This window comes from Carcharhinus amblyrhynchos, chromosome 13 (genome assembly GCF_965287045.1).
Source record: "Carcharhinus amblyrhynchos chromosome 13, sCarAmb.v2.hapA, whole genome shotgun sequence".
In the NCBI taxonomy this organism is placed as follows: Eukaryota; Metazoa; Chordata; class Chondrichthyes; order Carcharhiniformes; family Carcharhinidae; genus Carcharhinus; species Carcharhinus amblyrhynchos.
The window spans coordinates 77,280,516-77,293,057 of record NC_137336.1 but is presented as its reverse complement, the minus strand read 5'-3'; the positions used below and the strand labels follow the sequence as shown (position 1 = coordinate 77,293,057).

Genomic DNA, 12,542 nt, shown 5'->3' with positions numbered 1-12,542 from the left:
TATTAAGTTACTAAACTCGACTTTGAATCCCAAAGGCTACAACATTCCCAATTGGAAGATGAGATGCTACTCCTCCAGCCTATGCTGGGATTCACTGGATCATTTCAGCAGTAAGAAGTCTCACAACACCAGGTTAAGGCATCGCATTGTCCTCTTCACTGTAACACAAGCCCATGGATAACCTCACGATGCTCCACTTCTCCAGCTTCCACCCTAAACACGTTAAAAAATCCATCCCCTACGAGAAGCCCTCCGTACACACAAGATCTGCTCAGTTGGCATAACTGTAAGGTTCATGGAGATATAGGAAGGATGTCTGAGGTAAATTCTTCACCCAGAGAGTGGTTGGGGTGTAGAATGCAATGCCTGCTGTGATAGTGGAGTCGGACACTGTGGGAACTTTCAAACGGTTATTGGATAGGCACATGGAGCACACCAGAATTATAGGGAGTGGATAGCTTGATCTTGGGATTGGACATAGCTTGGCACAACATTGAGGGCCGAAGGGCCTGTACTGTGCTGTTATATTCTATGTTCTAGATGAGGAGGAACGCAACAGATCGCAAGGCTGAAAGATGCCTTCATAAGAACGGCATGTGGTGCTTGACTCATTGATCTATAATTCCAAAGTACTACAGCGAAAAACTGCACTGACCTCCTCAGAAGACAAACATGGGACACGGCGGACACTCTTCATCGTCCAGTACTTCTCCGGAGCAGAGAAACTATGACATCTTCTCCGGAGCCTTCAACATATCATTAATGAAGACAAACATCTCGCCAAGGCCATCCCCACTTCTTGCCTTCAAACAAACACACAACTTCAAATAGACCGCAGCAAACTATCCAGGCTTCAGGAGAACAGGGACCACGACACCACACAACCCTGCCACAGCAATCTCTGCAAGACATCCCGGATCATCGACACAGATGCCATCATCTCACGCGAGAACACCACCCACCGGGTACACAGTACATACTCTTGCAACTCGGCCAACGTTGTCTACCTAATACGCTGCAGGAAAGGATATCCCAAGGCATGATGCACTGGAGAGACCATGCAGACGCTACGACAACGGATGAATGAACACCGCTCGACAATCACCAGTGTTCCCTTCCTGTTGGGGAACAGATCAGCAGTCACAGGCATTCAGCCTCTGATCTTCAATTAAGCGTTCTCTACCTTACCTCTCTGCACCCCTCTCCTGAGATCTAAGGAGGGTAGCAAAGCGATGACAAAGAATCGAGGCGAGGATGGACACAGTGAGTCATAGAGTCGAGAGCGGTGGGGACCAGGAGCAAGTTGAGGGAAGGGGAGATACTGCGACCAAAGCAATGCTTTGTTTTCTTATTTTTTGAATAAGGCTGCACAGGAGGTGTAAACACACGAAAGCAAAAATAGAGACAGTGCTATCTAGGGAACTTCCCACCTTCGTGACAAGCTCAAGAGAAGATCGTATCCTAGGTCCAACCATCAACGGCCTTCCTTCTCTCATCAAGTCAGGAGAGGTGATGTTCACTCATGAATGTATCATCCTCTGCAACATTCATGATTCCTCAGATTCTGAAGCAGTCTGAGTCCATGTGCAACAAGACCCGGACAAAATTCAGGCTTAGGCTGATAAATGGCAAATAACATCGAGGACACGTAAATGCCAGCAATGGCCATTTCCAGCAAGAGGGAATCCATCTCCTCTTGACGTTCAATGGCATTAGCATGGCTGAATCTGCTATAATCAGCACCTTGTGTGGTCGCCATTGACCAGGAGCTGAAATGAACCCACCGTATAAATCCTGAGTGCAGGTTAAAGGCTGGGAATTCTGCAGAGAGTAACTCATCTCCTGGTCCCTCAATCTCTGTAAATGGAAAATCTCAACAGATTTGACAGCATTTCTTGGGCGACAATAGAACAAACGTTTTGAGTCTCGGTGTCCCTTTGTCAGAGCTAGAAGGGATTCCAGCATCCATAGCATTTCGTTTTTATCTCAGTGTGGGGACCTACACTCCATTCAGCTGGAATGCAACTCAGCAATGACTAAGAGCAATAAGTTGCAAATAGTCGTTGATAGTCATCCTTATAAGAACATAAGAACATAAGAAATAGGAGCAGGAGTAGGCCATCTAGCCCTTCGAGCCTACCCCACCATTCAATAAGATCATGGCTGATCTGTCGTGGCTCAGTTCCACATTCCCGCCCTCTCCCCATAACCCTTAATCCCCTTGCTTATCAAAAACCCATCAACCCGTGTCTTAAAAATATTTAGCGAGGCAGCCTCCACCACTTCAACGGGCAGAGAATTCCAGAGATTCACCACCCTTTGAGTGAAGAAGTTCCTCCTCAACTCCGTTCTAAACCGCCCCCTCCTTTATCTTGAGGCTGTGCCCCCTAGTCCTACTGTCTTTTTTGAGCGGGAAGAGTCTCTCCACCTCTATCCTATCCATCCCATTCATCATCTTATACGTCTCAATGAGATCTCCCCTCATTCTTCTAAACTCTAACGAGTACAAGCCTAGTTTATTCAGCCTCTCCTCATAGCTCAATCCCCTCAACTCCGGCATCAGCCTAGTAAACCTCGTCTGCACTCCCTCCAAGGCCAAAATATCCTTGCGTAAGTACGGCGCCCAAAACTGCACACAATACTCCAGCTGCGGCCTCACCAATGCCCTATACAACCGCAGCAAGACCTCCCTACTTTTATATTCAATCCCCCTCGCTATGAAGGCCAGCATCCCATTCGCCTTCCTGATCACCTGCTGCACCTGCAAGCTGGGTTTTTGCGACTCATGCACAAGGACCCCGAGGTCCCTCTGCACCGTCGCCTGCTGCAGTTTTTTGCCACTTAAGTGATAATCCTTCCTACCATTATTCCTACCAAAGTGGACCACCTCGCACTTGCCAACAATAAATTCCATTTGTGTACAGTTCTCTCCTTATGTGTACAGTTCTCTTACGCAAGGATATTTTGGCCTTGGAGGGAGTGCAGAGAAGGTTTACTAGGCTGATGCCGGAGTTGAGGGGGTTGAGCTATGAGGAGAGGCTGAATAAACTAGGCTTGTACTCGTTAGAGTTTAGAAGAATGAGGGGAGATCTCATTGAGACGTACAAGATGTTGAATGGGATGGATAGGATGGAGGTGGAGAGGCTCTTCCCGCTCAGAAAGGACAGTAGGACTAGGGGGCACAGCCTCAGGATAAAGGGGGGGCGGTTTAGAACGGAGTTGAGGAGGAACTTCTTCACTCAAAGGGTGGTGAATATCTGGAATTCTCTGCCCGTTGAAGTGGTGGAGGCTGCCTCGCTAAATATTTTTAAGACGCGGGTTGATGGGTTTTTGATAGGCAAGGGGATTAAGGGTTATGGGGAGAGGGCGGGAATGTGGAACTGAGCAGCGACAGATCAGCCATGATCTTATTGAATGGCGGGGCAGGCTCGAGGGGCTAGATGGCCTACTCCTGCTCCTATTCCTTATGTTCTTCTGTTCTTAAACACCACTCCATCATTCTAAACCGACTCTCATATCGCGTACAAAGCGTACGGTTTGGGATGGCTCCGTACGGGCTGGAACGGCCGGGACATTTACGATGGGAACAGAAATGCAATCATGCTTTCAAAGAGTATGACTCGATGCGAGAATCGAGATTTGGAAGCATCGCCCGAAAACAGACTTGAACGCTGAAACCTCAGATGGAATGGCTGATGTTCTACTCACAGAACTATCCGGGGTTCGGTGGAAGTGCTGCACAGCACCCTCTAGTGGCTTCGTGCGAAAAATTGCCTGTCTCAAATTTTGCATTTCCATCCAATATCTTCACATTACTTCCTCTCAAACAGCCATTCTTCAGTTGAATCCTTCTTAATTATTCAACTCAAATGATCGTCACGAAACGTAAACCCTTCAGGCTCGCAACATCCGGCTCTGGTAAAGATGCTGCACAGCGCCCTCTGCTGGCCGGACCTGAACATTGCATGGCTGAAATTTTGCATTTCTTCCAGCAGTCATCCAATATAAGAACATAAGAACATAAGAAATAGGAGCAGGAGTAGGCCATCTGGCCCTTCGAGCCTGCCCCGCCATTCAATAAGATCATGGCTGATCTGTCGTGGCTCAGTTCCACTTTCCGGCCCTCTCCCCATAACCCTTAATCCCCTCTCTTATCAAAAACCCATCAACCCGCTTCTTGAAAATATTTAGCGAGGCAGCCTCCACCACTTCAATGGGTAGAGAATTCCAGAGATTCACCACCCTTTGAGTGAAGAAGTTCATAGAAATATCTTCAGATTATTTCCAGCACACAGTCATTTACCATTGGATTTAAAACAGTCACTGCCTTCCTCACAATTACACAGCTCTCCCACTCAAACGTCACGGCCTCTGCAAACTCTACTTCATGAATGATCAGACAACCGAAATCCTTTCAACTGCCGCAAACTCCGGACGCACACATTTAAACATTGTCTCGTCTTGACCGTAATTCTCTGAGTGACGCGTCGAGATGGTGGCGTTGCAGGACGGTAAAGTGAAGGGTTGTAGTAATGGGAGGATGGGGTATTAACATGATTCAGAGCTATAAGTTGCAACTATTAATCTAGCGAAATCCTGACCTGTGCAGTTCTCTCCAAAACATAACTTTAAGCTAATAAACATACTTTTGTTTATTTCCCGATTTTAGACAGCAAATCAATCATATAATCAGGTAGCAGCATTTAATAAATGAAAACCAGAGGAGAATAAATAAGGACCTTGGCCGCTTTGCAAATCCTTCAGACTGCATCCAGTATGAAATGAGGTCGAGAAATACAATCAAGGATCGATTCCGGGCCTAATCCCTGGAATCATAAGACCCTAATGATTTAGTTACCTACATTTGAGGAGGTAGCTTCGATTCCGGATCCATGGGCTTTTCACAAGACGGCTTTTACATTGCTGTAGTTCATATGGTGCAGCTACTCTTCCAGTGCAGTTGGGAAGGAAATTCTTGCATTGAAAACTGAAGATGGAGTCTGTCCTTTGGAAGGGAAATTTTAGGCAGTGATGGAGGATTCAATAGCCCCTGACAATGCAAATATCTCAATAAAAATAGGACCTAATCGATTCTCAAAGCAAAGGTTTGTCAAAACCTCACAATGCTTACAAAGTTTTAACATGAATTGTGTAAACATCTCAATGAAATGTACTTGAATTTTAACTGCCATGGAACCAATTGTGTCATCTTAAGAAGTTTCGACTGGAGAGAATAAAGACCAACTTAAAATAGCCACGCTTAATGGGTCTGGGTGGAATTCAAAATTTCGCAATGACATTCAATATATCTTCAAATAACAGGAGCGAAAAAAGTACAAACAACTTGAAAGCTAGTCAGAAAATTGCAAATCTTTCGGTTATCAATCTGAAGATGATCAGTGTGAATTCGTTGTGAGTTGTGGAATCGCATTATTCAGGATGAAGAGCAAATGAAACGCCAAAAAATACAAGGCAGCGAACCAAGGGGTGGAAAATTGGATTGGATTGGGTTTGAATGGCGGAGACAGATACAAAGCCACTTGGTGCTATGAAACAGTGAGACCCGACTGAAGATGAAAGTTTAAAAGAATCTCCCAAACAAAGGCTTGAACTCTGGATTCTCAGATTAAAATTCGGATGCTGTATAATTCTTTAAATTTGCACCCCTTTATTGTGGAGTGCAAGAGGAGTAGACAAAAGTCGTAGGTAGAAGGATTGGAATGAGGCACTCATGTTCAAATGGGCGGCGCGGGCTTGTAGGGCCAAAGGGCCTGTTTCCTTAGCTGTGTTGTTCTTTGTTCTTTCTACCCACTGAGCTTTTCCGGCTCTGATATCAATGCTGCACGGCGCCACTTACTGGCTGGACCCTACCATTGCATGGGTGAAATTTTGCATTTCCTCCAGCAGTCATCCAATACCTTCAGATGGTCACACTGACATTCCCGTCCGGTTATTGCCTTCCTCACAATTACAGAGCTCTCTCATTGAAAACTCGCTGCCTGACCAAATCTTGCTTCACAAATGATCGTTATGTGACTGAAAGCTTTCCAATTGTTTCCAACAACGGGCCCAAAACATGTAAACGCTTTTCCGTTTTGACAATTATTCCGCGTGAGGGTCACTTTGAGGTGGTAGAGGCGCAAGACGGTGGAGTGAGGAGTGGCTGAACGGACAGGAGTGGGGGGGGGGGGGGGCGGTGGCATGGGGTGTTTACTTGACTCAGAGAAATACGTTGCAAATATTCTTCTATAGAAAACCATCCGTGAAAAAGAAATTGGATTGTCACTGAACACTTCGTTCAGCAGCATGTTCCTACTGCTCAAGAATAAACTGAAATAGTTTGGCAGCTTTAACAGTTTTAGCACAGCAGAGCAATCTAAGCAACCAGTTAGTAGAGAAAAGTTGCTGGCGAATCTGGCCTCTACGTACAATTAATTATCGCAATTATGCTGTCCTGAGAATCTGTCAGCACATCAGAAATAGAGGTACGAGTAGCATTGGCGCCGTGGCTAAATTGGTCAAAACGCCTGCCTACTAAACGAATCTCAGCGGCACCTTCGTCTAAGTGACATTTTGCAACAAAATCAGTTTTGCCGCAACTCGACCGTCCCACAGTTGGACAGCAGCAAAACCTGGCCAGAGGCGCGTTTCGGCTCTGCCGCCCATTAAAATTGTTGATTTTTGCTGCTGGCGACACTTGCAATGGTCAATGGCGTGTGAGGAACTGTCAAAGAACATAAGAACATAAGAAATAGGAGCAGGAGTAGGCCATCTAGCCCCACGAGCCTGCCCCGCCATTCAATAAGATCATGGCTGATCTGTCGCTGCTCAGTTCCACTTTCCCGCCCTCTCCCCACAACCCTTAATCCCCTCGCTTATCAAAAACACATCAACCCGCGTCTTAAAAATATTTAGCGAGGCAGCCTCCACCACTTCAACGGGCAGAGAATTCCAGAGATTCACCACCCTTTGAGTGAAGAAGTTCCTCCTCAACTCCGTTCCAAACCGCCCCCCTTTTATCTTGAGGCTGTGCCCCCTAGTCCTACTGTCTTTTTTGAGCGGGAAGAGTCTCTCCACCTCTATCCTATCCATCTCATTCATCATCTTATACGTCTCAATGAGATCTCCCCTCATTCTTCTAAACGCTAACGAGTACAAGCCTAGTTTATTCAGCCTCTCCTCATAGCTCAACCCCCTCAACTCCGGTATCAGCCTAGTAAACCTCCTCTGCACTCCCTCCAAGGCCAAAATATCCTTGCGTAAGTACGGTGACCAAAACTGCACACAGTACTCCAGCTGCGGCCTCACCAATGCCCGATACAGCTGCAGCAAGACCTCCCTACTTTTATATTCAATCCCCCTCGCTATGAAGGCCAGCATCCCATTTGCCTTCCTGACCACCTGCTGCACCTGCAAGCTGGGTTTTTGCGACTCATGCACAAGGACCCCAAGGTCCCTCTGCACCGTCGCCTGCTGCAGTTTTTCGCCCCGTAAGTAATAGTCCTTCCTACCATTCTTCCTACCAAAGTGGACCACCTCACACTTGCCAACATTAAATTCCATTTGCCATTTCCTGGCCCATTCGCCCAGCCTATCTAGATCCTTCTGCAGACTCTCCACACCCTCCGCACAATTTGCCGTTCCACCAATCTTGGTGTCATCAGCAAATTTCGACACCCTACACTCGGTTCCCTCCTCCAGATCATCTATATAAATGGTAAAAAGCTGAGGCCCCAGCACCGACCCCTGGGCACTCCACTAGTCACCATCCGCCAATCCGAATAGCACCCGTTGACCCCCACTCTCTGCCTCCTATTTGACAACCAATCCTCTATCCACGCTAACACCCTACCCCCAACTCCATGTCCCTCGACCTTCTGCAGTAACCTCTTGTGAGGTACTTTGTCAAACGCCTTCTGAAAATCTAGAAAGACCACATCCACCGGCTCTCCTCTATCCACCGCCCTAGACACATCCTCATAGAGCTCCAGTAAATTTGTCAGACACGACTTCCCTTTAATGAAACCGTGCTGCGTCTGCTCGATCAAGCAATTCCCTTCAGGACAACTGTTAATCGATTTTGAAGAACATCCTGTTGAACAGTTGCGTTCAGGCTGAAAGAAAAAACAACGCCCGAACAGGGACTTGAACCCTGGACCCTCAGATTAAAAGTCTGATGCTCTACCGACTGAGCTATCCGGGCTCCCGAAAGGTGTGCTTTTCCCTCCGTTGAACAAGCCGCGCTCTGACGTGGAGTTAGACCAGACAAGATTGAAGGAGAGTTGTTTTTTTAATGTGGGTGGGGAAGTGTTATCCACTTTAAATTCAAGATGTGTATTTAAACAAAGAACAAGGAACAATACAGCACAGGAACAGGCCCTTCGGTCCTCCAAGCCTGCTCCGCTAGTGCGCCCAAGGAGAACATTCGTTTGTATCCCCCTATTCCCAGTCTCTTCATGTGGCTATCCCGATAAGTCTTAAGCGACCCCAGCGTGTCCGCCTCAACCACCTTGCCTAGCACGGCATTCCAGGCCCCCAACCCGTTCTGTGTAAAATACCTCCCCCTGACATCTGTGTTGTAATTTGCCCCCCTCACATTGAAATTGTGACGCTTGCGCTCATCACCACCGACCTGGGTAAAAGCTTCCCATTGTTCAACCTATCTATGCCCCTCACAATTTTATACCCCTCTTTTAGGTCACCCCTCCGTCTTTCCAGGGAAAACAACCCAAGTTTACCCAATTTGTCCTCATAGCTAAGACCCTCCGTACCAGGCAACATCCCGGTAAACCTTTTCTTTACTCTCTCCAAAGCCTCCACGTCCTTTTGTTAGTGTGGCGAACAGAACTGGATGCAGTATTCCAAGTGTGGTCTAACCAACGTTCTGTATAATTGCAACACCATATGCCAACCTTTATACTCTATGCCCCGTCCAATAAAGGCAAGCATGCCACATGCCTTCTTCACCACCTTTTCCACCTGCGCTGCCACCTTTAGGGATCTTGGACTTGCACCTCCAGAACCTCTGTGTGTCTATACTCCTGATGGTTCTGCCATTTATTGTATAGCTACTCCCTAAAGTAGATCTACCGAAATGAATCACTTCACATTTATCTGGATTAAATTCCATCTGCCATTTGTCTGCCCAATTTTCTAGCCTATTGTCTTTCCTGCTGTACTCTCTGACAATGTTCATCACTATCCGCAAGTTCAGCAATCTTTGTGTCGTCCGCAAACTTGCTGATCACACCAGCTACATTCTCTTCCAAATCATTTATGTATATCACAAACAGCAGAGGTCCCAGTACAGAGCCCTACGGAACATCACTAGTCACAGGCGTCCAACCGGAAAAAGACTCCTCCAGCGCTACCCTCTGCCTTCTATGGCCAAGGCAGTTCTCCATCCATCTAGATAGCTCAACTTTTATCCCGTGAGATTTAACCTTTTGCACCAGCCTGCCATGAGGGACCTTGTCAAACGCTTAACTAAAATCCATATAGACGACATCCACGGCCCTTCCTTCGTCAATCATTTTTGTCACCTCCTCAAAAAAGTCAACCAAGTTTGTGAGACATGACCTCCCTCATACAAAACCATGCTGTCAATCGCTAATGAGATTATTCCGTTCAATATCCTGTCTCTAAGAGTCTTATCCAACAATTTTCATACCTAGGACCTCAAGCTCACCGGCCTATCATTACCTGGGTTATCCTTGCTACCCCTCTTAAATACCGGGACCACATTTACTATCCTCCAATCCTCTGGGACCTCACCTATGTCCAGTGAAGAGACAAAGATTTCTGTTAGAGGCCCAGCAATTTCATCTCTTGTCCCGCTGAGCAGTCTAGGATAAGTGTCATCAGGCCCTGGGGATTTGTCTATCTTAATGTTTCCTAAAAAAAATTTCGTCTCACTTTCTAAATGTCCAAAAATCAAATCGGGCTCAGCATTTCATCCATTTGGAACTACAAGCACCTCATCATTTCACCCACTTTACATTCTTCCTCTCTCCTTCCGAAATTGCGTCTCACAGTAACACATCTGTGGTTCAGTTCGTTCATGCACTTGCCTAGTCGGCTGATATTCCTGAGTTAAAATCTCCGTGCTACTTGTTTATGCATTTCACGTTGTACAATTTGAAGTAAATCACCATCTCTCTGAAGAGCAGCAGTTTCAGTGTCCTGCATTCTACAGCATAAAGTGTCCCTTTGGCACAATGAGTCTGTTCCGGACATCAAGCACGTGTCTGTTCTATCTAAACAGTCAGTCTTTTTCTCTCTGCACAGATCTTCAAACTGTTAATGACGGCTTTTGTTCAGAGGTACATCTTTGAGAACTAATTTGCCGCATCTTCAAGGCATTTGATTTTCAAAATTGTGTCTCTATTTCCAGCAAGTCATCCGTGAAAAAGAAATTGGATTGTCACCGAATACTTCGTTCGGCAGCATGTTCCTATTGCTCAAGAATAAACTGAAATGGTTTGGCAGCTTTAACAGTTTTCACGCTGCAGAGCAGTCTCCTAAGTAACCAGTTAATAGAGGAAAGTTGTTGCCGAATCTGGTCTCACGTATGTGGAATTCGCTTTCGGATGTCGGATCAAAAACTGACGAGACGCAGGTTTCTCCGCAAATCTTGTTTATTGCGCCGGAGGAGAGATCGGTGGACCATGCACATCAAACATGGGTTCGTGAGTCTCTGTCCGGCTTACAAAACTGTTTCAGTTATACACGACGGAGATACATCCACATACTTGTGTTAGACAAGAAGGGCATCGCTGTATTGTTACATTTGATTAGATTACTTTCAAGAATAAAAGGCGATAGCCACGTAAGGGCATGGCTATTAAAGTTTCTGATTAGATGACTTTCAAGAACAAAAGGCCAATCGATAAGGGCCTGCCCTCCGAAGCCAGAACCACAATTACCTATTAGCAGTTTCTTTAAGGTGATCATTAGCTTCAGTGAGCCTTGTCGCCCTCGCCTCAGGCCCTTTCCATAACCAGTTTCTCCCTCAACTGATTTCCAGTCACGCATCCCAATTTTAACCTCTTCTCAATCTACCTTATACACATTCTGACATCCTCCCAAGCAATTATTACTTACGTGGCGAAAAACTGCAGCAGGCGACGGTGCAGAGGGACCTCGGGGTCCTTGTGCATGAGTCGCAAAAACCCAGCTTGCAGGTGCAGCAGGTGGTCAGGAAGGCGAATGGGATGCTGGCCTTCATACCGAGGGGGATTGAATATAAAAGTAGGGAGGTCTTGCTGCAGCTGTATAGGGCATTGGTGAGGCCGCAGCTGGAGTACTGTGTGCAGTTTTGGGCGCCGCACCTGCGCAAGGATATTTTGGCCCTGGAGGGAGTGCAGAGGAGGTTTACTCGGCTGATACCGGAGTTGAGGGGATTGAGCTATGAGGAGAGGCTGAATAAACTAGGCTTGTACTCGTTAGAGTTTAGAAGAATGAGGGGAGATCTCATTGAGACGTATAAGATGATGAATGGGATGGATAGGATAGAGGTGGAGAGACTCTTCCCGCTCAGAAAAGACAGTAGGATTAGGGGGCACAGCCTCAAGATAAAGGGGAGGCGGTTTAGAACGGAGTTGAGGAGGAACTTCTTCACTCAAAGGGTGGTGAATCTCTGGAATTCTCTGCCCGTTGAAGTGGTGGAGGCTGCCTCGCTAAATATTTTTAAGAAGCGGGTTGATGGGTTCTTGATAAGAGAGATGATTAAGGGTTATGGGGAGAGGGCGGGAAAGTGGAACTGAGCCACGACAGATCAGCCATGATCTTATTGAATGCCGGGGCAGGCTCGAAGGGCTAGATGGCCTACTCCTGCTCCTATTTCTTATGTTCTTATGTTCTAATTCTAATCGTGTTTGTTGATGTTCTGAGAATCTGTCAGTCCATCAGAAATAGTGGCGTGAGCAGCCTCCACTTAGCTTTAGTAAATCCATATAACTAAAATAGAAAATGCTGAAAATCTCTGCATTTGTGGAGAGAGAAGAAAGACAACGTTCCGAGTCAGGATGACATTCCCTCAGGATGCAGAATCTGAACATTGGAAAAGAGGCCGGAAGCAGGACTGGGCGGTTGGACCCTTCGAGACTGCCCCGCCATTCATTTTGATCATGGCCGATCATCGAATCCCGATCCCGATTTTCCAGCATGTTTGCTTCTCTTTCAGACTGCAGGAACCAACGTACTGTAATTTTATTCTTATACACAGTTTGTAGGGGCGGTTAGGGTATGGTGTTGGTGCCGTGGCTTAGTTGCTTAAAGCGCCTGTTTAGTAAACAGGATGATCCTGAGTTCGAATCTCAGTGGCATCTTTGCCTAAGTGGCATTTTGCAACAAAATCCCTCTTGCTGTCAGACGCCGCAAGTCGACCGTCACACAATTGGACAGCAGGAAAAGGCGGTCAGAGGCGCATTTCTGCTCTGCCGCCCATCAAACACCTCGTAAAATGATCCAGTTTTGCTGCAGGCGACACTTGCAATGGTCAATCGCATGCGAGGAATTGTCAAAGGACAACAGTTAATCGA

The 12,542-nt window shown here is 46.6% G+C and overlaps 2 non-coding genes across 2 annotated transcripts; one reads left to right on the top strand and one right to left on the bottom strand.

Annotated features, from left to right (window-relative positions):
* Window positions 1–8,130: 8,130 nt before the first annotated feature.
* Window positions 8,131–8,203, bottom strand: trnak-uuu (transfer RNA lysine (anticodon UUU)). The gene has a single exon. It is a non-coding gene; the product is annotated as a tRNA-Lys (tRNA).
* Window positions 8,204–12,254: 4,051 nt separating this feature from the next.
* On the top strand, window positions 12,255–12,329 carry trnat-agu (transfer RNA threonine (anticodon AGU)). Its single transcript has one exon. It is a non-coding gene; the product is annotated as a tRNA-Thr (tRNA).
* Window positions 12,330–12,542: the final 213 nt, after the last annotated feature.